At 39.1% G+C, this 25516-nt stretch overlaps 1 protein-coding gene and 1 pseudogene across 25 annotated transcripts in view; both read left to right on the top strand.

Moving 5' to 3' along the window:
• Nucleotides 1-25516, top strand: part of LOC127679301 (killer cell lectin-like receptor 5) — a 403713-nt gene that overhangs the window by 62283 nt on the left and 315914 nt on the right. The gene's annotated exons all lie outside the window — the stretch shown is intronic.
• On the top strand, nt 1882-25516 carry LOC127679313 (killer cell lectin-like receptor 5; annotated as a pseudogene).

Genomic DNA, 25516 nt, shown 5'->3' with positions numbered 1-25516 from the left:
GGAGCTGAATGGGATTTGCAGCCTCATAGGAAGAGCAAAGGTATCAACCAACCAGATCCCCAGAGCTCCCATGGACTAAAGCACCCACCAGAGAGGGAGAGTGCTATCACTCCAGATGCTTATGTACCAGAGGATTCTTTATCTGGCATCAATGTGAGAGGCAGCTCTTGGTCCTGTGGAGACTTGATGTCCCAATTAGGGGAATGTTAGGCAGTGAGGCAGGAGTGGGTTGGTGGGTAGGGGAGCTCACTCACAGAAGTAGGGGGAAAGGGAATGGTATAGGGTGTTTGGGGAGGGTAAGTAAGAAGGGGGCTTACGGGACTTTCGGGGAGGGGGGGGCTAGAAAAGGGGAAATCGTTTGAAATGTAAATAAATTATATCGAATAAAAAAAAGAATGAAAAAAAAGGAAAAGCGAAAACATTTGAAATGAAAATAAATAAAATAACTAATAAAAGAAAAAAATAAAGGCAAAAAAAAGAACTAGAAGAGTATAAAGGAAGACTTTACCAGTGGAAATGTGAGTGTTTTAAGGCATTCCTAATACACACTGAGCTGAAGGTAGCATAATTGAATATCAAGGATTAATTTAAAATATAGTCACATAAGAGAAAATTTCCAACAGCTTATTACAAAACTGAGGGAAAGCCCCTCATTTTTCTAATTGTTTTCCTAAGACACTGGTTTTGCTATCTCTGCGGGAGTGTTATCTTCTTAGTCTTAAAGTATCAATTATGGACCTTTCTTTTGCAGCATCTGGCCCAATATGATAATTCTTTCTTTTGCTCTCAGAGTCAGGTTTCATTGAGCAATTTCCTCTTTCCACTTTGGTCAAGAGAAGGGGCAAATAATCATGAGGTTGTGAGTCACTCTGAGGATATTTATTTCTGCCTTATTTATAATAGCCAGAAGCTGGAAAGAACCCAGATGTCCCTCAAAGGAGGAATGGATACAAATAATATGGTATATTTATACTACAGAATACTACTCAGCAATTAAAAACAATGAATTCATGAAATTTGTAGGCAAATGGTTGGAAATGGAAAATATCATCCTAAGTGAGGTAACTCAATCACAAAAGAATATACATGGAATGCAATCACTGATAAGTGGATATTAACTAGCCCAGAAGCTCTGAATACCCAAGACACAAGTAGCATATCAAATGACTCCCATGAAGAAGTAAGGAGAGGGCCCTAATCCTGGAAAGGCCTGATCCAGCATTGTAGGGGAGTACCAGGACAGAGAAAAAGGAGGGAGGTGATTGGAGTATGGGTGTAGAGAATGCTTATGGGACATATGGGGAGGGGAAACTGGGAAAGGGGAAAGCGTTTGGAATGTAAACAAAGAATTTAGAAAATAAAAAAAAAGAGTGAAAAAAGAAAGAACAATTAATATTCTTGTGTTTATCAAAACATGTAAATAATTATAAGGTAACAGTTTTAGTTATTCTTAAAGCCTTAACTATTTGTTATTTGAATAGATTGTTTACAAGTTTTTCAATGATTTTTTAGTCATTTAACTCTTACCTAACCTATTTACATGTTGAATATTTTATACAGATTTTGTCAATATCATAATAAATTATAGGTAAATTTCTATGTCTTTCCATATTATCTAAAGATAATTGCTGTGACTATTAGAAATATAAAGGACATTAATAGAAATCTACACAGGGTTCTCCCCTGTATTGGAAATTGTGGTAACTCCATATCAGTTTGCTTGGATCATTAAGTGACTGAGTCAGACCCCACCCTTTCCCTTTCCCATCCCTCTGTATTATCAGATACAGGTACCTTTCTAAAGGTGGACATTTTAATGTTTACTTAAGTAATCTCTTGAGGACATATTTTAATGGAGAACACACTCTATATATTTCCAACATGAGTGAGCAGGATGTCACTTATTCAACTGTGATATTTCATATGTCTTCCGGGTTGCAGAACCAAGAGAGGCCTCAGGAGAATCAAGGGGCCAGAGAAGCTGGTCCCAGAGGTGTCTTAAATGTCTGAAATCACATGTTTATTTTTACACATTTTAAACTTTAAAAACTATAAATATCCTACCAGTTCTATGGAAAACTGTAATGTTCCATTTCATCTGGGCTTGGTTATGCACACGGTAGAGAGGGAAGTAAAGATTTTTAGTTGGAGGATAATCTTGCACAACATTGTTCAAAACTACATTTAAAAAACGGAGCAATCAAGATTTAAAAGGAAAAAAAGTATAACCTTACTTCTTTAACTAATCTTTTTTAGTTGTTAGCTAGTTAAAAAGAATCCAAAGGGTGCCCTTGCATTTGGCGCATAAATGTTCAGAATTGAAAGTTCTTCTTGGTGGATTTTTCCTTTGACCAGCAAGAAGTGTCCCTCAGTGTCTCTTTTGATGATTTTAGGTTGAAAGTCAATTTTATCTGATATTAGAATGGCTACTCTGGCTTGTTTCCTGAGACCATTGGCTTGTAAAATTGTCTTCCAGCCTTTTACTCTAAGGTAGTTTTTGTCTTTGACATTTAGGTGTGTTTCCTGTATGCAGCAAAATATAGGGTACTGTTTCCTTATCCAGTCTGTTAGTCTATGTCTTTTTATTGGGGAATTGAGTCCATTGATGTTAAGAGATATTAAGGAATAGAGATTATTACTTCCTGTCATTTTTGATGTTATTTTTATATTTGAGTGATTATCTTCTTTTGGGTTTGATGAAGGAAGGTTACTATCTTACTTTTTCCAAGGTGTAGTTTCCCTCCTTGTATTGGAGTTTTCCTCCTATTATTCTTTGTAGCGCTGGGTTTGTGGAAAGATATTGTGTAAATTTGGTTTTGTCATGGAATGTCTTGGTTTCTCCATCTATTGTGATTGAGAGTTTTTCTGGGTATAGAAGTCTTGGCTGACATTTGCGTTCTCTTAGAGTCTGCATGAGATCTGCCCAGGGTCTTCTAGCTTTCATGGTATCTGGTGAGAAGTCTGGTGTGATTCTGATAGGTCTTCCTTTATATGTTACTTGGCCTTTTTCTCTTACTGCCTTTAGTATTCTTTCTTTGTTTAGTGCACTTGTGGTTTTAATTATTATGTGGTGAGAGGTATTTCTGCTCAGATCCAGGCTGTTTGGAGTTCTGTAGGCTTCTTGTATATTCATAGGCATCTCTCTCTTTAAGTTGGGAAAGTTTTCCTCCATAATTTTGTTAAAGAAAAAGGATAAGCAGGCTGAGAAAGAAATTAGGGAAATGACCCCCTTCACAATAGCCACAAACAGTATAAAGTACCTTGGGGTGACTCTTACCAAACATGCGAAAGATCTATATGACAAGAACTTCAAGACTCTGAAGAAGGAAATGGAAGAAGACATCAAAAAATGGGAAAACCTCCCATGCTCATGGATCGGCAGGGTCAATAAAGTTAAAATGGCCATTTTGCAAAAAGCAATATACAGATTCAATGCAATACCCATCAAAATCCCAACTCAAGTCTTCACAGAGTTAGAAAGAGCAATTATCAAATTCATCTGGAATAACAAAAAACCCAGGATAGCTAAAACTATTCTCAGCAACAAAAGAAAGTCTGGGGGAATCAGTATCCCTGACCTCAAGCAATACTACAGAGCAATAATGTTAAAAACTGCATGGTATTGGTACCGTGACCGGCAGGCAGATCAATGGAACAGGATTGAAGATCCAGAAATGAACCCACACACCTATGGCCACTTGATCCTCGACAAAGGGGCTGAAAACATCCAATGGAAAAAAGATAGCCTTTTCAACAAATGGTGCTGGTTCAACTGGAGGTCAGCATACAGAAGAATGCGAATTGATCCATCCTTGTCTCCTTGTACTAAGCTCAACTCCAAATGGATCAAGGACCTCCACATAAAGCCAGACACTCTGAAGCTAATAGAAAAGAAACTGGGGAAGACCCTTGAGGACATCGGTACAGGGAGAAAGTTTCTGAACAGAACACCAATAGCATATGCTCTAAGATCAAGAATTGACAAATGGGACCTCATAAAATTACAAAGTTTCTGTACAGCAAAGGACACCATCAAAAGGACAAATCAGCAACCAACAAATTGGGAAAAGATCTTCACCAACCCTACATCAGATAGAGGGCTAATATCCAATATATATAAAGAACTCAAGAAGTTAGACTCCAGAAAACCAAACAACCCTATTAAAAAATGGGGGACAGAGTTAAACAAAGAATTCTCACCTGAAGAACTTCAGATGGCAGAGAAACACCTTAAAAAATGCTCAACTTCATTAGTCATTAGGGAAACGCAAATCAAAACAACCCTGAGATTTCATCTTACACCAGTCAGAATGGCTAAGATTAAAAATTCAGGAGACAGCAGGTGTTGGCGAGGATGTGGAGAAAGAAGAACACTCCTCCACTGCTGGTGGGGTTGCAAATTGGTACAATCACTCTGGAAATCAGTCTGGCGGTTCTTCCGAAAACTGGGCACCTTACTTCCAGAAGATCCTGCTATACCACTCCTGGGCATATACCCAAAAGATTCCCCAGCATGTAATAAGGATACATGTTCCACTATGTTCAAGGCAGCCCTATTTATAATTGCCAGAAGTTGGAAAGAACCCAGGTATCCCTCAACAGAAGAGTGGATGCAAAAAATGTGGTATATATACACAATGAAGTACTATTCAGCCATTAGAAACAATGAATTCATGAAATTCTTAGGCAAATGGATGGAGCTAGAGAACATCATACTAAGGGAGGTAACCCAGACTCAAATGATGAATCATGGTATGCACTCACTAATAAGTGGATATTAACCTAGAAAACTGGAATACCCAAAACATAATCCACACATCAAATGAGGTACAAGAAGAACAGAGGAGTGGCCCCTTGTTCTGAAAAGACTCAGTGAAGCAGTATAGAGCAAAATCAGAACAGGGAAGTGGGAAGGGTTGGGTGGGAAAACAGGGGGAGGGAAGGGGGCTGATGGGACTTTCGGGGAGTGGGGGTCCAGAAAAGGGGAAATCATTTGAAATGTAAATAAATATATCAATAAATTAAAAAAATACATGAAAAAAAGAAACCAGAGGGGCAGATTAGAACAATGAAAGTCTATACACAAAATTCTTGAGACTAAAGAAGAAGTAAGAAACCATTAAGAGTTTTTTAATACTCTAATTAAGGAGAATTCTGAAATCTTTAAAAGTAATCGACAAACTAGAATCTGCAAAACATCACATTTTCCAGACAAACAAAATCCTAAAGAAATGAAGCTTGTGCACTAGGATCAATACTTTGATTCTCAATGAAAGTGTATTAATTGTCATATATATCCCCAACATTTGACAGAACAAGGCCAAAACAGTTATCCATCAGAAGGGAATGTCTCCTCCTGAGAATAAAGTTGCAGAGGGAAGAAGAAAGAAGGGGATGACAGGTTAGTGGGGCTGGGAGGAGTAAATCCCATTTGAGTTCTTGAAAACATCAAAAAATAATTTTATTAGTGAGAAAATAGATATATATCTTTTTATTCTCTTTTAGTTACTCTGTACACACAGTCATAGCTGTGTTCCATGCTAAGCTCTTTCTCCTCTTTGATATAGTAGTCATCAATGACATGTTTTTCAGATTTCTTATGCATTAGGTACACCAAAATTTTCAGTATTACATACAACAAAATCACACTTATATGGAAAAAGAGATAGTCATCTTGTAGTACCTTTCAAGGATGGGATGTATACAGATAAAGTCCAGAGCAGCTGTGGTTCCCTTCCAGTTCTCAGGAACATCCATCACTCTTTCCTTCCTCTCCATCCTCAGTTACCTTACTTGGTAGACTGCATGATCCAAGTTGGTTTCTTGTACTTGGATTGTATCTATGCCTCCAAAGCCTTCTGTAGAATGCACTTTGTTTCCTGTAGAACTGGGTGAGGGCACATGCCTGTCACCCAGTTCCTTCTAGGTTGAGTCAGGAAGATTCACAATACAATGTCATGGCTGAAACAAGTCCAAAATGTTGTGAAACTTTGCACACATAGGATTTTTACAGTGCATTTTAGGTAGAAATCTACAACTTTGAGAGCACATATTCAGTCAGTTTGTATCATTCAATTGTGCAAGATTTTCCCATGTTTCCATGCTACACAAATTGCAATTAGTATTGAGATGTGTTATTTTCATGGTGATGATTTTCTTGTCTTATTTTGTTGGTTTAAGGGTGTTTTGTTGTCTGGAATCTCTTGGAATACTGTGTGCCCATCTGTTGTAGTGTTGGTGACAGTGAGTAATTGAGATATATTTTGTTTGACATTCCACCTAAAAAAATAGCTTTATACATGAACTATGCAGTTATATACACTGTCCATTGTTCTGCCTATAATCAGGTGATGAGCCAGAATCTCTGAACTTTAATAATTTTTTAACTGACTCATTAGAGTGACCTGTTCTCATGCATAACTAATGTGTTAGCGATGCGTTTGTTGAGATTTGCCTGATTTTGTCTCATTTTTGTTTATGTTCCTTCTGAGGACTTGGTGACATTCTGATTTCTGATCTCAGGTGATTGTTAATCTTACATAAACAAAGCTCAAGAAAACAAAAATTTCTTCATGTTTTCACGTTATTGCTTTATTTTCTGGTTGTATGATTACTGTTCTTCCTGATTATGCTGGACTTTGGTCAAAGAAACAAAACTGGAGACCAGAGAGTCAGTCATTTCCATTCCTTTTGCAGTCACAATATCTTTCAATGCTAATTATGCTCCTTAATTGTTGACATTTTTCTATAAATTCAGAACTCAATTGTACAGAGTGAGAGGAAGTAGCTGTTCTTCAGCTTTACAGTTATGGGCATGCTCCTATCTCTTACAATACATACAAGCAAATAAAACGTCTATCCACTATGTGTTCATTTTCTATTAATTACCTTCCTCCTTCATCAAGTACACTGATAGGCCTGTTATCTACCTATAATGCTATGGTCACAATAATGAACAAACAGTTCTTGGGTTATTTCCCACAGTCTTTGCATGATGTTAGAGGAGGCCAACACTATGCAGAAAGCAAAGAGAAGTATGCCCAGTGCATGGGGTTAGCCTCCATGGTACAGATCACACACTGTCAGGAGAGATAAGGATGCAAAAATCTCTCAGCACCATTAATGTTTTTGTGGGCAGTGTGACATAAACCTCCTAGATGAGGGAAGAATGTTGGTTTTCTAGAGTAGCAATTGTTCAGCACTGTAGATGTGTCAGTTTCTCACTTTTGCTCAAGTACCTTCCTGTCCTTTCCTTTCAAACACCTGCACTCTTGAAAATGATCAGAAAGAAAATCTACCCTGGTTTCTGTCTTAGAGAAGATTCTGGAAGCAAAGGGCTATACCCATAACATTACAATGTCTCCACTTCTCCATATTTTAAAACAATCTTTGCTGAAAGAGCTTCTTTCTAGGAATTCTAATCACAAACCCATGGGAAAAACTCATAGAGAAAAAATTGCCTCATCTCATCTATAAAAAAATTCAATTTTGAATAATTTCATGCCAACTCATAGACTGTAAATGAAGTATGAGCTATATGAGAGTTTCTTAAATATATATTTCCTTGAATCCTATTACTTCATGAATAAAATGTCTTTCTTAGTATGTTCTAAGGTATATATCATAGAGTTTTAAAACTAACAAAATACTACAAAATGACTAGTATGTGCAGCAACAGAGAATTATCTAAATTATTTATGTTGTATGTGATTATTAAACAAATATTGTATTAAAGATCTTGAGATCAATATTTATAAAGTAAAGAACTACTTATTATTTATTTGAAAATATCTATCACAAACATTGTGTAAATTGCTATCATGGTATATAGCTGTAATTCTAAGAAAGAAAAGAGTGAGGCCAGCGGATTATGAGTGTGAGGTCAGCCAATGCTATGAAACAAAAAGTATCTCCAAACAACAACAAATATATCAAACACAAAACACTAGAACAAAACAAAATTGAGGCCTGTTTCTCTAGCTCACAAAGAGTATATACTGAGCATGCTCTTTGTATTAGATTCTATTTCCCAGAACCATGAAAACATCAGCAAAAAACACTCCATGTGGAATGACATCAATGTTCACAGTAAATACCATCTAGAATTAAAGAGCTAGAAGAGTGTAAAGAAGAGTTTACTGGTGGAAATGTGAGTGCTTTAAAGGCTTACCTAATACCTACTTTTAAGCTGCTATTAGCATAATTTAAAATCAACATGTAAATTAAAAAAATAAGATAAGACAAAATTTCCAACATTCTATTTTGAAAGTAGTAGCAGAGAAGTTTCAGTCCCTTTTTTCCCTTGTGATTTTGCAAAAGACAGTGGTTTTGTTCTCTCTGCAGGAGTTTGCCACTTCTCAGTCTTCAAATATCAATGAAGGGTTAGCAACTGGCACAATATTTTACCTCTCTCCTTTGCTCTCAGAGTCACATTTCATTAAACAGTTTCCTCTTTTCGCTTTGGTAAGAGGAGGGGCAGAAAATTATGAGGTTGAGTATCACTCTAAGGAAATGTATTTCTGCCTTGCCTCTTGGAGCCTCTTAGGGGACACAAACCAGAAGAGCTGAACTTTCCCTTCAATTTCAGATCAATTCCTTCCAAGAAAATCACATCTGAGCAGAGACACATGTAACATTTCTTGCTTTTATTTATTTTTTATCAAATGATCAAATATTCTATAGAGAATTCCAGATGGCTTAACATGAAAGCAGGATTGAGGCAGAAGCCCTGTTGTTTATGTTAGATAAGGTTAACTTTGGCAGTATGTGAAAACTTTTATTCTGAGTTGGATTCTTTCTGAGTATACTGGGACTTGTGTGCTAAGAATATAAGGTAGTGGGATCTATGGAGTTCATTACTCTTGAGCTGGGTTAAATGTTTATATATTATACATCTGAAAGATGTCATAATAGAAACCCTGTAAGATGTGTCTGTGTGTAATGGTACATGCTACGGCAGCCTGATCTAATTCCTGAGTTTGATCCATGGAACCCACGTAAAGATGAGTAAGAGAACTCACGTTGCATTGCAAAGTTGTCTTCTGTATACATCCACCTTGGTTCAGTCAGCTCTACCCTAAGAGCAATAATAGTAAATAACAACTATGAAAAAGAATTATGTAATGAAAGGATTGAAGTAGTAAATAAATAAGGCAAAATATCAAATCTTCAGAAAAATTTGTGTCTTAAAAATCGATAAAAATGTTATCAATATGCAGCTTGTTATCTTTATTATCTGCTGATCTCTTATTAGTGATTAAGGTAAGGGGAATGTCAGTTATAGATACTTACTATTTACTAATATATTCATATCTAATATCAGATTGCATCCTTCATGGGCATTAGCTCATGTATACTGCACAGTGGCAAAATTTATTTTCCTGTATCCTCCCATTTCAGTATCACAGATGAGTATTTTATATATGACATGTTTGTGCAAATGGAATGATTTGAGATTAAAAGTTCATATTGTATACTCTATGCCTCTCTGTATTCCTCCCACACCCCACCCAAAATATCCCTTTTCTACTTTCCAGGTTGCTTAAGTTACTAAAGGTTACAAATCATTTCTGAATACTCTGAGCCAGAAGACTCAAATAAGATAGAATATTCAGCATTTGTCTTTCTGGGTCTGTTTTATCTCATCCATTAGAAACTTTTCTGGTTGAATCCATTCTCCAGGTCCAAGCATAGGCATGAATGTATATACTATGGCTGGGTGAATAGCATGGACATCTCATTTGATTGGGGTTTCAACCCAAGAGATATTTATGTGTTTTGGATCACCTGCAGTACTAATCTTTTTTTTTAATTTATTTTATTTGATATATTTTTATTTACATTTCAAATGATTTCCCCTTTTCTCGCCCCCCACTCCCCAAAAGTCCCATAAGCCCCCTTCTCTCCCCCTGTCCTCCCACCCGACCCTTCCCACTTCCCCGTTCTGGTTTTGACCTATACTGCTTCACTGAGTCTTTCCAGAACAAGAGGCAGTGCCTGGGATACTCTAAGAGTAATGTATGGATAAAAAGACTGAAAGAACATTTAATATTCATGCATTTATCAAAATATATAAATAACTTTGAAGCAAAATTTTTATTCCTAAAGATTTAAGTGTGATCTTTACAGATTGTTTAAAAGTTTTTCAATTATATTCAATGGTACCAATTTTGCCTAACATTTTTATGTGTTGTACAGTTTACATATACAGGCTATGTCAATATTATAATGATTTATTAGTATATTTTTAAGTCTTTCAATATTTTTTAAATATAGTTGTTGTGACCAGTAGAAATATAACTAATATTAACACAAATATCGAAAGGATTCTCCTTTGTAATAGAAATCAGGGTCAGTCCATGACAGAGCATTTGGATCATTAAGTGAGTCAGTCAGACCCCAACCTTTACCCCTCTGTATCATCAGATCCAGACACCTTCATAAAGGTGGACATTTGATTTTTTTTCCTTAGAAATCACTTAAGGACACATTTAAGAGAGAACATACTCCACATACTCCCAAGATGAGTGAGCATGAGGTCACATTTTCAACTGGCAGACTTAATAAGACTTCAGGGTGACAGAACCAAGTGAGGTCTCAGGAGACTCGTGGCCCCAGAGGTAAGTGTTTTAAATGTCTACAGTCACATTTTAATGCATTTTAAACAATTTAAAAATATCCTGCTTGGTTTTAGTGAAAACTATCATCTTCTATTTCATCTTGCTGGTTATGCACCCGGGTGAGAGGGCATAAAAGTTGGAGGGCGATCATGCTCAAAGTTGTTCAAAATTAAGTTTAAAAGTAAAGCAACCAAAATTTAAAATTTAAAAACCTAAAGCCAAAAATATAATCCAACTTCTACTTTTTAGGTGCTATCTTGTAACAGAAGAAACCAGATGTATAGATTATAACAATAGGAATATGTAAAAAAAATCTTGATAATCAAGAAGAAATGAGAAACCATTAAGCTTTTATATTATTTTGTCTAGTCAAGAAAATTTCTGAAAAATTTAAAGCTAACGAACAAACTATGGCCTGAAAATACATGAAATATTCTAGATACCCAAATCCTATGAAAATGAAGGCTATTCAGTGCAAACAATACTTTAACTCTTGAAGAAAGTATCATAAATATCTATAAAATCTAATTCAACTAAGCAAGAACAATTCTCCATCAGAAAAGGAAGTCTCCTCCTGAGAACAAATTTTCAGAGTAAAGAAGAGGGCAAAAGATTAGTGGGGGGTAGGAATGAGTAAACCGAATAGTGAGTTCCATAAAACACCAAAGAATAATTTTTATTAAGGAAAAAAGGAAATCTCACATTTTATTCTCTATTATTAGTTATTCTGTACACACCGTGTCATCTGTGCTCCAAGCTGAGATCTCTTTTTTTTTTCACTTTTTTTTTATTCTTTTTTTTCTTTTTTTTTTTTATTATTTGATATAATTTATTTACATTTCCAATGATTTCCCCTTTTCAAGCCCCCCAACTCCCCGAAAGTCCCGCAATCCCCCTTCTCTTCCCCTGTCCTCCCACCCACCCCCTCCCACTTCCCCGTTCTGGTTTTGCTGAATACTGTTTCACTGAGTCTTTCCAGAACCAGGGGCCACTCCTCCTTTCTTCTTGTACCTCATTTGATGTGTGGATTATGTTTTGGGTATTCCAGTTTTCTAGGTTAATATCCACTTATTAGTGAGTGCATACCATGATTCACCTTTTGAGTCTGGGTTACCTCACTTAGTATGATATTCTCTAGCTCCATCCATTTGCCTAAGAATTTCATGAATTCATTGTTTCTAATGGCTGAATAGTACTCCATTGTGTAGATATACCACATTTTTTGCATCCACTCTTCTGTTGAGGGATACCTGGGTTCTTTCCAGCATCTGGCAATTACAAATAGGGCTGCTATGAACATAGTAGAACATGTATCCTTATTACATGGTGGGGAGTCTTCTGGGTATATGCCCAGGAGTGGTATAGCAGGATCTTCTGGAAGTGAGGTGCCCAGTTTTCGGAGGAACCTCCAGACTGATTTCCAGAGTGGTTGTACCAATTTGCAACCCCACCAGCAGTGGAGGAGTGTTCCTCTTTCTCCACACCCTCTCCAACACCTGCTGTCTCTTGAATTTTTAATCTTAGCCATTCTGACTGGTGTAAGATGAAATCTTAGGGTTGTTTTGATTTGCATTTCCCTAATGACTAATGAAGTTGAGCATTTTTTTAAGATGCTTCTCCGCCATCCGAAGTTCTTCAGGTGAGAATTCTTTGTTTAACTCTGTACCCCATTTTTTAATAGGGTTGTTTGGTTTTCTGGAGTCTAACTTCTTGAGTTCTTTATATATATTGGATATTAGCCCTCTATCTGATGTAGGATTGGTGAAGATCTTTTCCCAATTTGTTGGTTGCCGATTTGTCCTCTTGATGGTGTCCTTTGCCTTACAGAAACTTTGTAATTTTATGAGGTCCCATTTGTCAATTCTTGCTCTTAGAGCATACGCTATTGGTGTTCTGTTCAGAAACTTTCTCCCTGTACCGATGTCCTCAAGGGTCTTCCCCAGTTTCTTTTCTATTAGCTTCAGAGTGTCTGGCTTTATGTGGAGGTCCTTGATCCATTTGGATTTGAGCTTAGTACAAGGAGACAAGGATGGATCAATTCGCATTCTTCTGCATGCTGACCTCCAGTTGAACCAGCACCATTTGTTGAAAAGGCTATCTTTTTTCCATTGGATGTTTTCAGCCTCTTTGTCGAGGATCAAGTGGCCATAGGTGTGGGTTCATTTCTGGATCTTCAATCCTGTTCCATTGATCCTCCTGTCTGTCACTGTACCAATACCATGCAGTTTTTAACACTATTGCTCTGTAGTATTGCTTGAGGTCAGGGATACTGATTCCCCCAGATTTTCTTTTGTTGCTGAGAATAGTTTTAGCTATCTTGGGTTTTTTGTTGTTCCAGATGAATTTGATAATTGCTCTTTCTAACTCTGTGAAGAATTGAGTTGGGATTTTGATGGGTGTTGCATTGAATCTGTATATTGCTTTTTGCAAAATGGCCATTTTAACTATATTGATTCTACCGATCCATGAGCATGGGAGGTTTTCCCATTTTTTGAGGTCTTCTTCCATTTCCTTCTTCAGAGTCTTGAAGTTCTTGTCATACAGATCTTTCACATGTTTGGTAAGAGTCACCCCAAGATACTTTATACTGTTTGAGGATATTGTGAAGGGGGTCATTTCCCTAATTTCTTTCTCAGCCTGCTTATCCTTTGAGTATAGGAAGGCCACTGATTTGCTTGAGTTGATTTTATAACCTGCCACTTTGCTGAAGTTGTTTATCAGCTGTAGGAGCTCTCTTGTGGAGTTCTTTGGGTCACTTAGGTAGACGATCATGTCGTCTGCAAATAATGATAGTTTGACTTCTTCCTTTCCAATTTGTATCCCTTTGACCTCCTTATGTTGTCAAATTGCCCGAGCTAGTACCTCAAGTACAATATTGAAAAGATAAGGAGAAAGGGGGCAGCCTTGTCTGGTCCCTGATTTCAGTGGGATTGCTTCAAGTTTCTCTCCATTTAGTTTGATGCTGGCTACCGGTTTGCTGTATATTGCTTTTACTATGTTTAGGTATGGGCCTTGAATTCCTGTTCTCTCCAAGACTTTAAGCATGAAAGGATGCTGAATTTTGTCAAATGCTTTTTCAGCATCCAATGAAATGACCATGTGGTTTGGTTCTTTGAGTTTGTTTATGTAGTGGATTGTATTGATGGATTTCTGTATATTGAACCAACCCTGCATTCCCGGGATAAAGCCTACTTGATCGTGGTGGATGATCGTTTTGATGTGTTCTTGGATTCGGTTGGCAAGAATTTTATTGAGTATTTTTGCATCGATGTTCATAAGGGAAATTGGTCTGAAGTTCTCTTTCTTTGTTGGATCTTTTTGTGGTTTTGGTATCAGCGTAATTGTGGCTTCGTAGAAGGAATTGTGTAGTGTTCCTTCTGTTTCTATTTTGTGGAATAGTTTGAAGAGTATTGGTGTTAACTCTTCTTTGAAGGTCTGGTAGAATTCTGCACTGAAGCCATCTGTTCCTGTGCTTTTTTTGGTTGGAAGACTTTCTATGACTCCTTCTATTTCTTTAGGCATTATGGGACTGTTTAGATGGTCTAGTTGGTCCTGATTTAATTTTGGTATTTGGTATCTGTCAAGGAAATTGTCCATTTCCTCCAGATTCTCCAATTGTGTTGAGTACAGGCTCTTGTAGTAGGATCTGATGATTTTTTGGATTTCCTCAGTTTCCGTTGTTATATCTCCCTTTTCATTTCTAAGTTTGTTAATTTGGATACTTTCTCTGTGCCCTTTGGTCAGTCTGGCTAAGGGTTTATCTATCTTGTTGATTTTCTCAAAGAACCAGCTCCTGGTTTTGTTAATTTTTTGTATGGTTCTCTTTGTTTCTACTTGATTGATTTCGGCCCTGAGTTTGATGATTTCCTGCCTTCTACTCCTCCTGGGCGAAATAGCTTCTTTTTGTTCTAGGACTTTCAGGTGTGTCATTAAGTTGGTAATGTATGCTCTCTCCATTTTCTTTTTGGAGGCACTCAGGGCTATGAGTTTTCCTCTTAGCACTGCTTTCATTGTGTCCCATAGATTTGGGTATGTTGTGTTTTCATTTTCATTGTGTTCTAAAAAGTCTTTAATTTCTTTCTTTATTTCTTCCTTGACCAAGGTATCATTGAGTAGAGTATTGTTCAGTTTCCACGTGTGTGTGGGTTTTCTGTTGTTTCTGTTGCTATTGAAGACCACTTTTAGTCCATAGTGATCAGATAGGAGGCATGGGATTAGTTCTATCTTCTTATATTTGTTGAGGTCTGTCTTGTGACCAATTATATGGTCGATTTTGGAGAAGGTACCATGAGGTGCTGAGAAAAAGGTGTCTCCTCCCCCCCCTGCAACTAAGTTGGCTAGCGGGCACCCAACTCTTCCGATGACTACCTCCGGCCTTTGTTCTGTGAACAAAGGGGCTCCACACCTCGGCTATCGACACTGCCCCCAAGCCGGCGTTTACCTGAGCTTCCAGGCAGAAGGCAGACGACCCGCTGAGACTTGGAGCCAGAGGATTCACAGCACCGCCTTTGAAGCTACCGACTTCTGGGGGGTTGGCCGATCCCCCAAATGTCTATAAAACCTGTCTTCAATTTATTAAAAGCAGTCTTGACCGGAATCCTAGGCTTGACTCAAATCCCTTTGTCTCTGTCCCTGTACCCCAAGATTCTCTCAACAGGTAACCTGGTTCACATGTAGCTGCTGGCAGTTACATAATTGGCACCTGAACGTGGGAGACCTGGCACGAGAGAATTTCCTGAGGTAGCCCTATCCAGCGAAGATTCGCAGAAAAAGGTGGTAAGAAGTAGTATCCACATGGTAAGCAACATAGAGGTCAAAACTAGCGCTAGTGAATTCGTGTCTATTGTTGTGAGTGTAGGAAGGATACGGTTTTTCAAGCATACTATGCGGACCCGGCACAGGGGCTGCTTGGGTTAAAAGGATAGGAAAAAATGGGACAGGAAAGTTCGCGCGAGATCTGCGCACGCAACATTCAAGAGTTGCTTCAGGCAAAAGGGATTGGGTTTGAAGAGGAAAGATTAGAAGATTTCTTGGACCAGATATATTCCTGTTGTCCTTGGTTCCGAGAAAAACGAACGTTAAATGAGAGAACTTGGCTGAGAATTGGTAATTCGCTAAAGGCAGCCAAGGCAGACAATATCACCCTCTGCCTCTGGACTCTGATTAAGGACATCATTGATGAAGGAACTTTGGAAGAATTAGGTGTTATTCAAGAAAGTAAGGATTTTCAAGTAAAAGGCCTTGTGGAGAAGATCCCTGTAATAGAAGATTCTCCACAATCTAAGTCTCGTAAACACAGAGACAGTTCTGATGAGTCTGTTGTAAGGAAAAAAATAGCTCATCCCGAGAAAGGAGCGAGTGAAGTTCATGGGGAAACTTGGCCCCCCCGTAGCGCCATCTGCTCTGCCTGTGACCTTGATGGCAGAGGCCGAGATCCAGAAGGATATGCAATTACAAAAGTTAGAGTTTGAAATTAAATTGCAGAAATTGACTAATGAGTTACAGGAGCTAAAAAGGGTCTCTAATACTAGAGAGAACAATAACTCGGAGACCCGCCAGTCGCCATTAGAAAGAGTTATAAACCAGGCCCGTGGGGAGGGGCAGGATACGTCAGAAATCTTAGCTTTTCCAGTCCTTGAGATAGAAGACCAGGACGAGGTGATTAGACAATATCAGACCTTGGAATTTAAGGTGATAAAAGAGTTAAAGCTAGCCGTAGCCCAGTACGGCCCGACAGCTCCCTTTACACAGGCGTTGTTGGATACTGTGATTGAGTCGAATCTAACTCCGCAGGATTGGAAAACGCTGTGTAAAGCTACATTGTCGGGGGGGAGATTTCTTGCTTTGGAGTTCTGAATGGCGTGAGGCTTGCAAAAGAACCGCCGCCACTAACACTCAAGCAGGCCATCCAGAATGGAATGCGGAGATGTTGCTGGGGGAAGGCCTATATGAAGGAAATAATAACCAGATTGGGTTTCCCATCACAGTGTATGCGCAGATTGCGGTGGCCGCCCGCCGTGCTTGGACTCTGTTACCAGCTAAGGGAGATATTAGTGGAAATCTAACAGCTGTGAAACAGGCTCCCGACGAACTCTTTCAGGATTTCGTAGACAGATTGCTAAAAACGGCTAATAGAATTTTTGGAAACTCTCAGGCAGAGAATCCGCTGGTTACGCAACTAGCCTATGAGAATGCTAATGCGGCCTGCCGGGAGGCCATTAGACCCCAGAGGGGAAAGACAGACCTAGCCGGTTACATTCGCCTTTGTTCTGAGATCGGTCCGTCCTATAATCAGGGTTTAGCTATAGCTGCAGCGCTGCAGGGAACAACTATTCAGGGGATTCTTTCACAAAGACGAGGAAATAGGAGATGTTTTAAATGTGGTAGTCTGGGTCATTTTAAAAGTGATTGCCCTGATAATAAGCCCAGTATAAACGGGCAATCAGGTGGTCCACCAGGAACGTGCCATAAGTGTAGAAAAGGAAATCAATGGGTTAAGAGAGACAAGTCAAAAAATAGCTTCCAAGGTAGACCCGTGTCGGGAAACGGGGGGAGGGGCCAGCCCCAGGCCCCAATGCATCAGACTGTCTGCGGGGCACAGCTACTGCCGAGCCAAGGAAATCCATCCTTGACCTCGCCAGAGCTACACCAGGAAGTGCAGGGCTGGACCTCTGCTGCATGTGCCATGCCGTACTAGCCCCAGAGATGGGAGTTCAGGTTTTGCCCACGGGAGTCTTTGGACCATTACCCGAAGGCACTTGGGGATTGCTGTTAGGACGAAGCAGTTCTACTGTGAAGGGACTGCAGATTTATCCAGGAGTCATAGACAGTGATTATGAGGGAGAAATTAAAATTATGGCTGCTTCCCCTCGTGGTGTCATAACTATTCCAGCTAATCAAAGAATTGCTCAGCTAGTCTTGGTTCCTTTACATCCACTGCCTTCCAAATTCATTAAAGATAAGAGAGGGGAGGAGGGCTTTGGCTCCTCCGGAGTATTCTGGGTTCAGTCTATTACTAATAAAAGACCTAACCTTAAATTGACTATTGAAGGAAAGAGTTTTGAAGGATTAATAGATACGGGAGCTGATGTTACAATTATTAAGGGACAGGACTGGCCATCTAACTGGCCATTGACAGAGACCCTAACGCATCTGCAGGGTATCGGTTACGCAAACAATCCTAAACAGAGCGCTAGACTTTTAACTTGGAAAGATGCAGATGGAAATTCAGGACAAATTCGGCCTTTCGTGATGCAGAAGTTGCCTACCACACTCTGGGGCAGAGACCTGTTATCTCAGATGAATTTAATTCTGTGTAATCCTAATGAAATTGCCCCTAAGCAAAGGACAGTGTTGGAGGAATCCGTACCTACTCGGGAGCTTGGATATGAAGGACAAGGCACTAGAAGGTTTAAAAACACCCAGGCAAACCCTAACTCTAGAAGTCTGGGGCATTTTCGGTAATGGCCACTATCTCGCCTGCACCCCACGCTGATAAAATTCAATGGCTTAGCGACATTCCAGTGTGGGTTGATCAGTGGCCTTTAACTAAAGAGAAATTGGAGGCCGCATCTCTGCTGGTGCAGGAACAGTTAGAGGCAGGACATCTAATAGAGTCATTATCTCCATGGAACACGCCGATATTCGTAATTAAAAAGAAGTCCGGCAAATGGAGATTGTTACAGGATTTAAGAAAGGTAAATGAAACAATGTTGCCCATGGGAACCTTACAAGTGGGTCTTCCATCTCCCGTGGCCATTCCAAAAGGGTTTCATAAAATGGTCATAGATTTAAAAGATTGTTTCTTTACCATTCCTTTGCACCCTGAAGACTGCAAAAGGTTCGCGTTCAGTGTTCCTTCTATTAACTTTGCAGAGCCTATGAAAAGGTTTGAATGGACAGTGCTTCCCCAGTGCATGGCAAACAGCCCCGCCTTGTGCCAGAAATTCGTAGCACAGGCCATTCAACCTGTGAGACAGAAATGGCCAGATATTTACTTTATCCATTTCACAGATGATTTTCTAATTGCAGGAAAAAATCCTCAGACCTTGCTTTTATGTTTTAGAGATTTGCAGCAAGCCCTGGTCGCTAAAGGGCTGCAGATAGCTCCAGAGAAGGTTCAGATTCAGGAGCCATATAACTATCTAGGTTTTAAACTTACGGACCAGTCAATTTTTTCCCAGAAGATAATTATCCGCAGGGACAATTTGAAAACTTTAAATGATTTTCAGAAGTTATTGGGTGACATTAATTGGCTTCGGCCGTATTTAAAACTTACAACAGGGGAATTACAACCTTTATTTGATATTCTTAAAGGAAATGCTGATCCGACATCCCCTAGGGTATTAACTTCAGAAGGACTTTTTGCTTTACAGACAGTGGAGAAAGCTATTGAGAACCAATTTGTTACCTATATAGATTATTCCTTACCTCTGCATCTGCTAATTTTTAATACTACTCATTCGCCTACAGGATTATTATGGCAAAAGGCTCCTCTGATGTGGATTCATTTGAGGGTGTCTTCTAGGCATAATATTTTGCCATATTTTGAAGCAGTGGCCCAAGTAATTATGCTTGGTAGAAAGCAGGCATTGACTTATTTCGGTAAGGAGCCGGACTTTATTATACAACCTTACAGTGTAAATCAGGATGAATGGCTAAAACAGCATAGCACAGATTGGCTGCTGGCTCAGATTGGTTTTAAAGGGTGTATAGACAATCATTATCCTCAAGACAAGTTAATAAAGTTTTTAAATATGCATGAGATTGTATTTCCTAAAATGACATCTCTACAGCCGCTGCAGAATGCACTCCTAGTGTTCACAGATGGTTCATCAAAAGGAAAAGCCGGATATCGTGTTAACAATCAACAGGTGGTCGTAGAAACGCCTGGGTTATCTGCTCAGTTATCAGAGCTTACAGCAGTGCTGTGTGTTTTTCAAACTGTAAATAGTACGTTTAATCTCTTTACTGACAGTGCTTATGTTGCATTTTCTATACCGCAACTAGAAACCTGTGGCACGTTTAATTTTAATACGCCAGCTGGATCCTTGTTTTCACAATTGCAAGGTATCATTCTTGCTAGAAAAAATCCTTTTTATATAGGACATATCAGATCTCACTCGGGTCTCCCTGGACCTCTGGCTCAGGGCAATGAGTGCATTGACAAAGCACTAATTGGTCAAGTCTTGGCACTCACACCCATAGAATTGGCAAAACGTGATCATGATAAATTTCATCTTTCTAGTCATACGTTGAGGCTCCGTCATAAAATCACAAAGGAGCAAGCTAGAATGATCGTAAAGCAATGCCCAAATTGTCTCACTTTAGCACCAGTGCCCCATTTAGGGGTTAACCCACGTGGCCTCGTGCCCAATCAAATTTGGCAAATGGATGTAACTCACTATGCGGAGTTTGGGAAATTAAAATTTATACATGTTTGCATTGATACGTGCTCAGGACTTATTTTTGCTTCCCTGCATATGGGCGAAGCCTCTAGAAATGTAATTGATCATTGTTTACAAGCCTTTAATACCATGGGAGTACCCAAGGTCATTAAGACAGACAATGGACCAGCCTACACTGGTAAGAACTTTATCTCATTTTGTAAAGAATTTAATATTAAGCTTAAAACTGGAATTCCTTATAATCCAATGGGGCAAGGAATAGTGGAGCGCGCCCATAGCACGCTTAAAAATTGGCTTATTAAAACTAAGAAGGGAAACTTATATCCTCCTCGGTCCCCAAAGTCACATCTTGCCTTTGTTTTATTCGTTTTAAATTTTCTCCAAACGGATGCGAAAGGCCAGTCTGCCGCTGACAGACATTGGCATCCGGCTACTTCCAATTCCTACGCCATGGTTAAGTGGCGGGATCCTTTAAATAATTCTTGGAAAGGCCCAGACCCCGTTTTGATTTGGGGAAGAGGCGCGGTATGCGTTTTCTCACAGGAACAGGACAAGGCGCTTGGTTGCCAGAGAGATTGGTAAGACAAGTGGATTCCACCCCCAAAACTGTAGGTAAGTATAATTAATTCAAAGGCTGTTTTCAAGCCACCTCCCAGTCACTTGGGGAGGCATAGTTCCTTTGTGTTCTTGCAAACTAAATTGCAGGCCAGGGCTCTTCCCTGAGGCCACTGAATTTCAATTAAACCAAAAACCGGTTTGAGCTCCCAAGACTAACCAGACAGGTTCTCTTAATCTCCTTTTATATTTTAAGCAGATAACACTCAGAAGACTAAATTCCTTCAGCAATGGCCCTAGGTGGAGGTTGAGGTGGAGGATGGGTAGCCCTTTCAGCTAGCCAGTGCTTAGCCGCAGAGAATTTACTCTGCCAGTGGAAATCCTCGGAGATGAGGCTGCATGATACTCGGAATCATGCGTGTTTGTTATTACAACAAACATGGGCATCAGTTGAGGTGCGAGGCGAGGCACTGCAAGGGAAAGGGAAAAAATTCCTGGCTCCGAGTTTCCCTGAAAAGCACGCACAGCTGCATGGGGGTTTGACATCGTAAGACTGTCCTAAAAAAGGCGGTCTAGCCCCCCCCCCCGAAAAAAGATGTCCGTAACGCTTAAGGGGGCTGAAGGCCAATGCCTTCACTCACTGATGAATGCCCGTCATCCAATGGATGAACTTAATCATTTCCACTGAGTTGTTTTAAATTAATAATTAAGAGGGAATTGTCTCCTCCCCCCCCCCTGCAACTAAGTTGGCTAGCGGGCACCCAACTCTTCCGATGACTACCTCCGGCCTTTGTTCTGTGAACAAAGGGGCTCCACACCTCGGCTATCGACACCGCCCCCAAGCCGGCGTTTACCTGAGCTGCCAGGCAGAAGGCAGACGACCCGCTGAGACTTGGAGCCAGAGGATTCACAGCACCGCCTTTGAAGCTACCGACTTCTGGGGGGTTGGCCGATCCCCCAAATGTCTATAAAACCTGTCTTCAATTTATTAAAAGCAGTCTTGACCGGAATCCTAGGCTTGACTCAAATCCCTTTGTCTCTGTCCCTGTACCCCAAGATTCTCTCAACAGGTAACCTGGTTCACATGTAGCTGCTGGCAGTTACAAAAAGGTATATCCTTTTGTTTTAGGATAGAATGTTCTATATATGTCTGTTAAATCTAATTGGTCCAAAGCTTCAATTAGTTTCATTGTGTCCCTGTTTAGTTTTTGTTTTCCTGATCGGTCCATTGAGGAAAGTGCAGTGTTGAAGTCACCCACAATTATTGTGTTAGGTGCAATGTGTGCTTTTAGTTTTAATAAAGTTTCTTTTACGAAAGAGGGTGCCCTTGCATTTGGGGCATAGATGTTCAGGATTGACAGTTCTTCTTTTTGTATTTTTCCTTTGACCAGCAAGAAGTGTCCCTCAGGGTCTCTTTTGATGACTTTGGGTTGAAAGTCAATTTTATCTGATATTAAAATGGCTACTCCAGCTTGTTTCCTGAGACCATTTGCTTGTAAAATTGTCTTCCAGCCTTTAACTCTAAGGTAGTGTTTGTCTTTGACCCTGAGGTGTGTTTCCTGTAAGCAGCAAAATGTAGGGTCCTATTTACGTATCCAGTCAGTTAGTCTGTGTCTTTTTATTGGGGCATTAAGTCCATTGATGTTAAGAGATATTAAGGAATAGTGATTGTTACTTCCTATCATTTTTGACGTTATTTTTTAAATTTGAATGCTTAACTTCTTTTGGGTTTGATGAAAGGTTACTATCTTGCTTTTTCCAGCGTGAAGTTTCCCTCCTTGTATTGGTGTTGTCCTCCTATTATCCTTTTTAGGGCCGGGTTTGTGGATAGATATTGGGTAAACTTGGTTTTGTCATGAAATATCTTAGTTTCTCCATCTATGGTGATTGAGAGCTTTGCTGGATATAGTAGTTTTGGTTGGCATTTGTGTTCTCTTAGAGTCTGCATGAGATCTGCCCAGGACCTTCTAGCCTTCATAGTCTCAGGTGAAAAGTCTGCTGTGATTCTGATAGGTCTTCCTTTATATGTTACTTGGCCTTTTTCTCTTACTGCCTTTAGTATTCTTTCTTTGTTTAGAACATTTGGTGTTTTGATTATTATGTGACGGGAAGTATTTCTGTTCCGGTCCAGTCTGTTTGGAGTTCTGTAGGCTTCTTGTATATTCATGGGCATCTCTCTCTTTAGGTTAGGGAAGTTTTCTTCCATAATTTTATTGAAGATATTTGCTGGCCCTTTAAGTTGTAAATCTTCACTCTCATCTATGCCTATAATCCTTAGGTTTGGTCTTCTCATTGTGTCCTGGATTTCCTGGATATTTTGGGTTACAAGCTTTTTGCATTTTGCATTTTCTTTAACTGTTGAGTCCATGGTTTCTATGGAATCTTCAGCATCTGAGATTCTTTCTTCTATCTCTTGTATTCTGTTGTTGATATTTGCATCTCTGTCCCCTGATTTCTTCCCAAGGCTTTCTATCTCCAAAGTTGTCTCCCTTTGAGTTTTCTTAGTTGTTTCTACTTCTGATTTTAGATCCTGGATGGTTTTGCTTAGCTCCTTCACTTGTATGTTTGTGTTTTCCTGTAATTCTTTAAGAGATTTTTGTGTTTCCTCTTTCATGAGCTCAGCCTGTTGACCAAAGTTCTCCTGTATTTCTTTCAGAGATTTTTGTGTTTCGTCTTTCATGACCTCAGCCTGTTGACCAAAGTTCTCCTGTATTTCTTTAAGTGTTTTTTGCATTTCCTCCTTGTTAGCTTTTGTATTCTCCTGGATTTCTTTCAATGATTTTTGTGTTTCCCTTGCAAGGGCTTCTAACTTTTGATCCATTTTCTCCTGAATTTCTTTAAGTGTGTCCTTCATGTGTTCCTGTACCAGCATCATGACCAGTGATTTTAAATCCAAATCTTGTTTTACTGGTGTGATGGGGTATCCAGGACATGTTGGTAGAGGAGAATTGGGTTCAGATGTTGCCATATTGCCTTGATTTCTGTTAGTGACGTTCCTGCGTTTGCCTTTTGCCATCTAGTTCTCACTGGTGTTAGTTTGTCTTGTCAGTGCTGGACTCACCAGTGCAAGCTGCCCCTTCCCAGTTGGCCTGTGGTGCACAAGCTGAGATCTCTTTTTTCTTTGATTTTCTTGTAATCAAAGGCTTGACTTTCAGCTTAGAAATTCCTTATACACAAAAATATTTACTAATATATAGACCAAAATCATAATTACATAGAAGAAGAGAGTTAAACTATAGGACCTTTTGAAGATGTCGATGTATAGAGATCAGGCCCAGAGCAGCTGTGGTTTCCTGCCAGTTCTCAACAACATTCATTTCTCATTCCTTCCTCTTTGTCCTCAGATTTGCTCTCCTGTTGTACTGCATGCTTCTGTTTGGTGTCTTATAGTTGGATTGCATCTATGCCTCCAGTACTTTCTGTAGAATATAATTTAGTTAATGTATAATTGTCTGAGGGTACATTTCTGTCATCCAGCTGCTTCTAGGCTGAGTCAGGAGGATTCACAATACAAGGCCTAGGTTGAAATATGCTCAAAATTTTGTCACTTTTTTGGTAGTTCACACAAGTAGAAGAGTACAGTAAGTGCATTTGTGATAGAAATCTTCAATTTTGACACCACATTTCTGTAAGTTTGTATCATCAACTTGTGCAAAATTTCCCCTTGTTTCCATGCTGCTCAAACTGTTATTAGTATTGGCATGTGCTGTTTTCATTCTGATGATTTTCTTGCTTTGTTTTATTGATTTAAGAATGTTCAGTGACTTGGCAGCTCATTGTGATAGCTCTTGGAATCTTCTGTTCCCTTCGGCTGGTAATTTCTGTAGTGTTGGTGACAAACAGTAAGTAATTGACATACATCTTTGACCTTCTGCTTAAAGAATAGCTTTAGACATTAACTATACAGTTATACACTGTCCATTGTCCTGCCTGCAATCTAGGGATAAGACAGAATCTCTGGACTTTAATATATTTTCCTGACTTATTACAACATCCTGTTCTCATACATACATAATGTGTTAGCTCTGGGACTGTTGGGAATTGCTTAGTTTTATCTCATATTTGGTTATGTTTCTTCAAAGAACTTCATCATAGTCTGCATTCTGATCTCAGGTGATCATTAGTCTACATAAACATTCTGTGAGAAACAGTTATTCAAAGAATAAATGACCTTTTCTTATCTCTTCAGTGTATATGAAAATCATGCTTAAGTAAAAAGACTTCATCGTAGAGATAAAGAAACATTAAAGGTTAAACTTTATTGGATTACTCCACATTAACAGGGGAAGTCACTTCCACTCTGTCTTAAAACATAGCTATGTATGTGGATATATTGCATTCCATTTGGTCCCATAAGAATTCTGTAATTACTTAACAATTTATTTTTAGTTCAAATTTTCATGCTGTGTTAAGTATACATTGAATATTTTACTTAGGTAATTATTTGTAAATTTGTGCTGCAAAATGAAGTGATTGGAAGTTACTTTCATGATTTTCAGCTGTATTATTTATTTTATAGTCTACTTACCTTAGAGAAAATTTTTGTATCTGTGTCTATATGAGTTAATTGACATGCTAATTTATAAATGTTAAAGAACCAACAAAAGTAATGTTATGTGTAGGCTGTCAACATGAAGCTTTTTCTCCAATGTTCCATATGTATTTCTTATAAGCATTTTTGATATAATGTCTTTGACTAATTTAGTTTTTCAGTGTAATTAAGGGAAGCATGGACTTCAGGAAACTCGAACTCACCTCCACCAAAACTGCCGCACCATGAAAAATGACATGGACTTAAAGGAAGAACTGCTGATAAATAAGACTATAGAGTGTGGTGCAGGCAACAATCTTCTGGAATCCCTCAACAGAGAGCAGAGCAGATGGTACAGAGAAACCAAGACTGATTTGGATTCCTCACAGCATACAGGTATATAG

This window comes from Apodemus sylvaticus, chromosome 2 (assembly GCF_947179515.1).
Source record: "Apodemus sylvaticus chromosome 2, mApoSyl1.1, whole genome shotgun sequence".
Lineage (NCBI taxonomy): Eukaryota > Metazoa > Chordata > Mammalia > Rodentia > Muridae > Apodemus > Apodemus sylvaticus.
The sequence above is the reverse complement of the archived record's forward strand: the minus strand, read 5'-3'. Positions and strand labels throughout refer to the sequence as shown.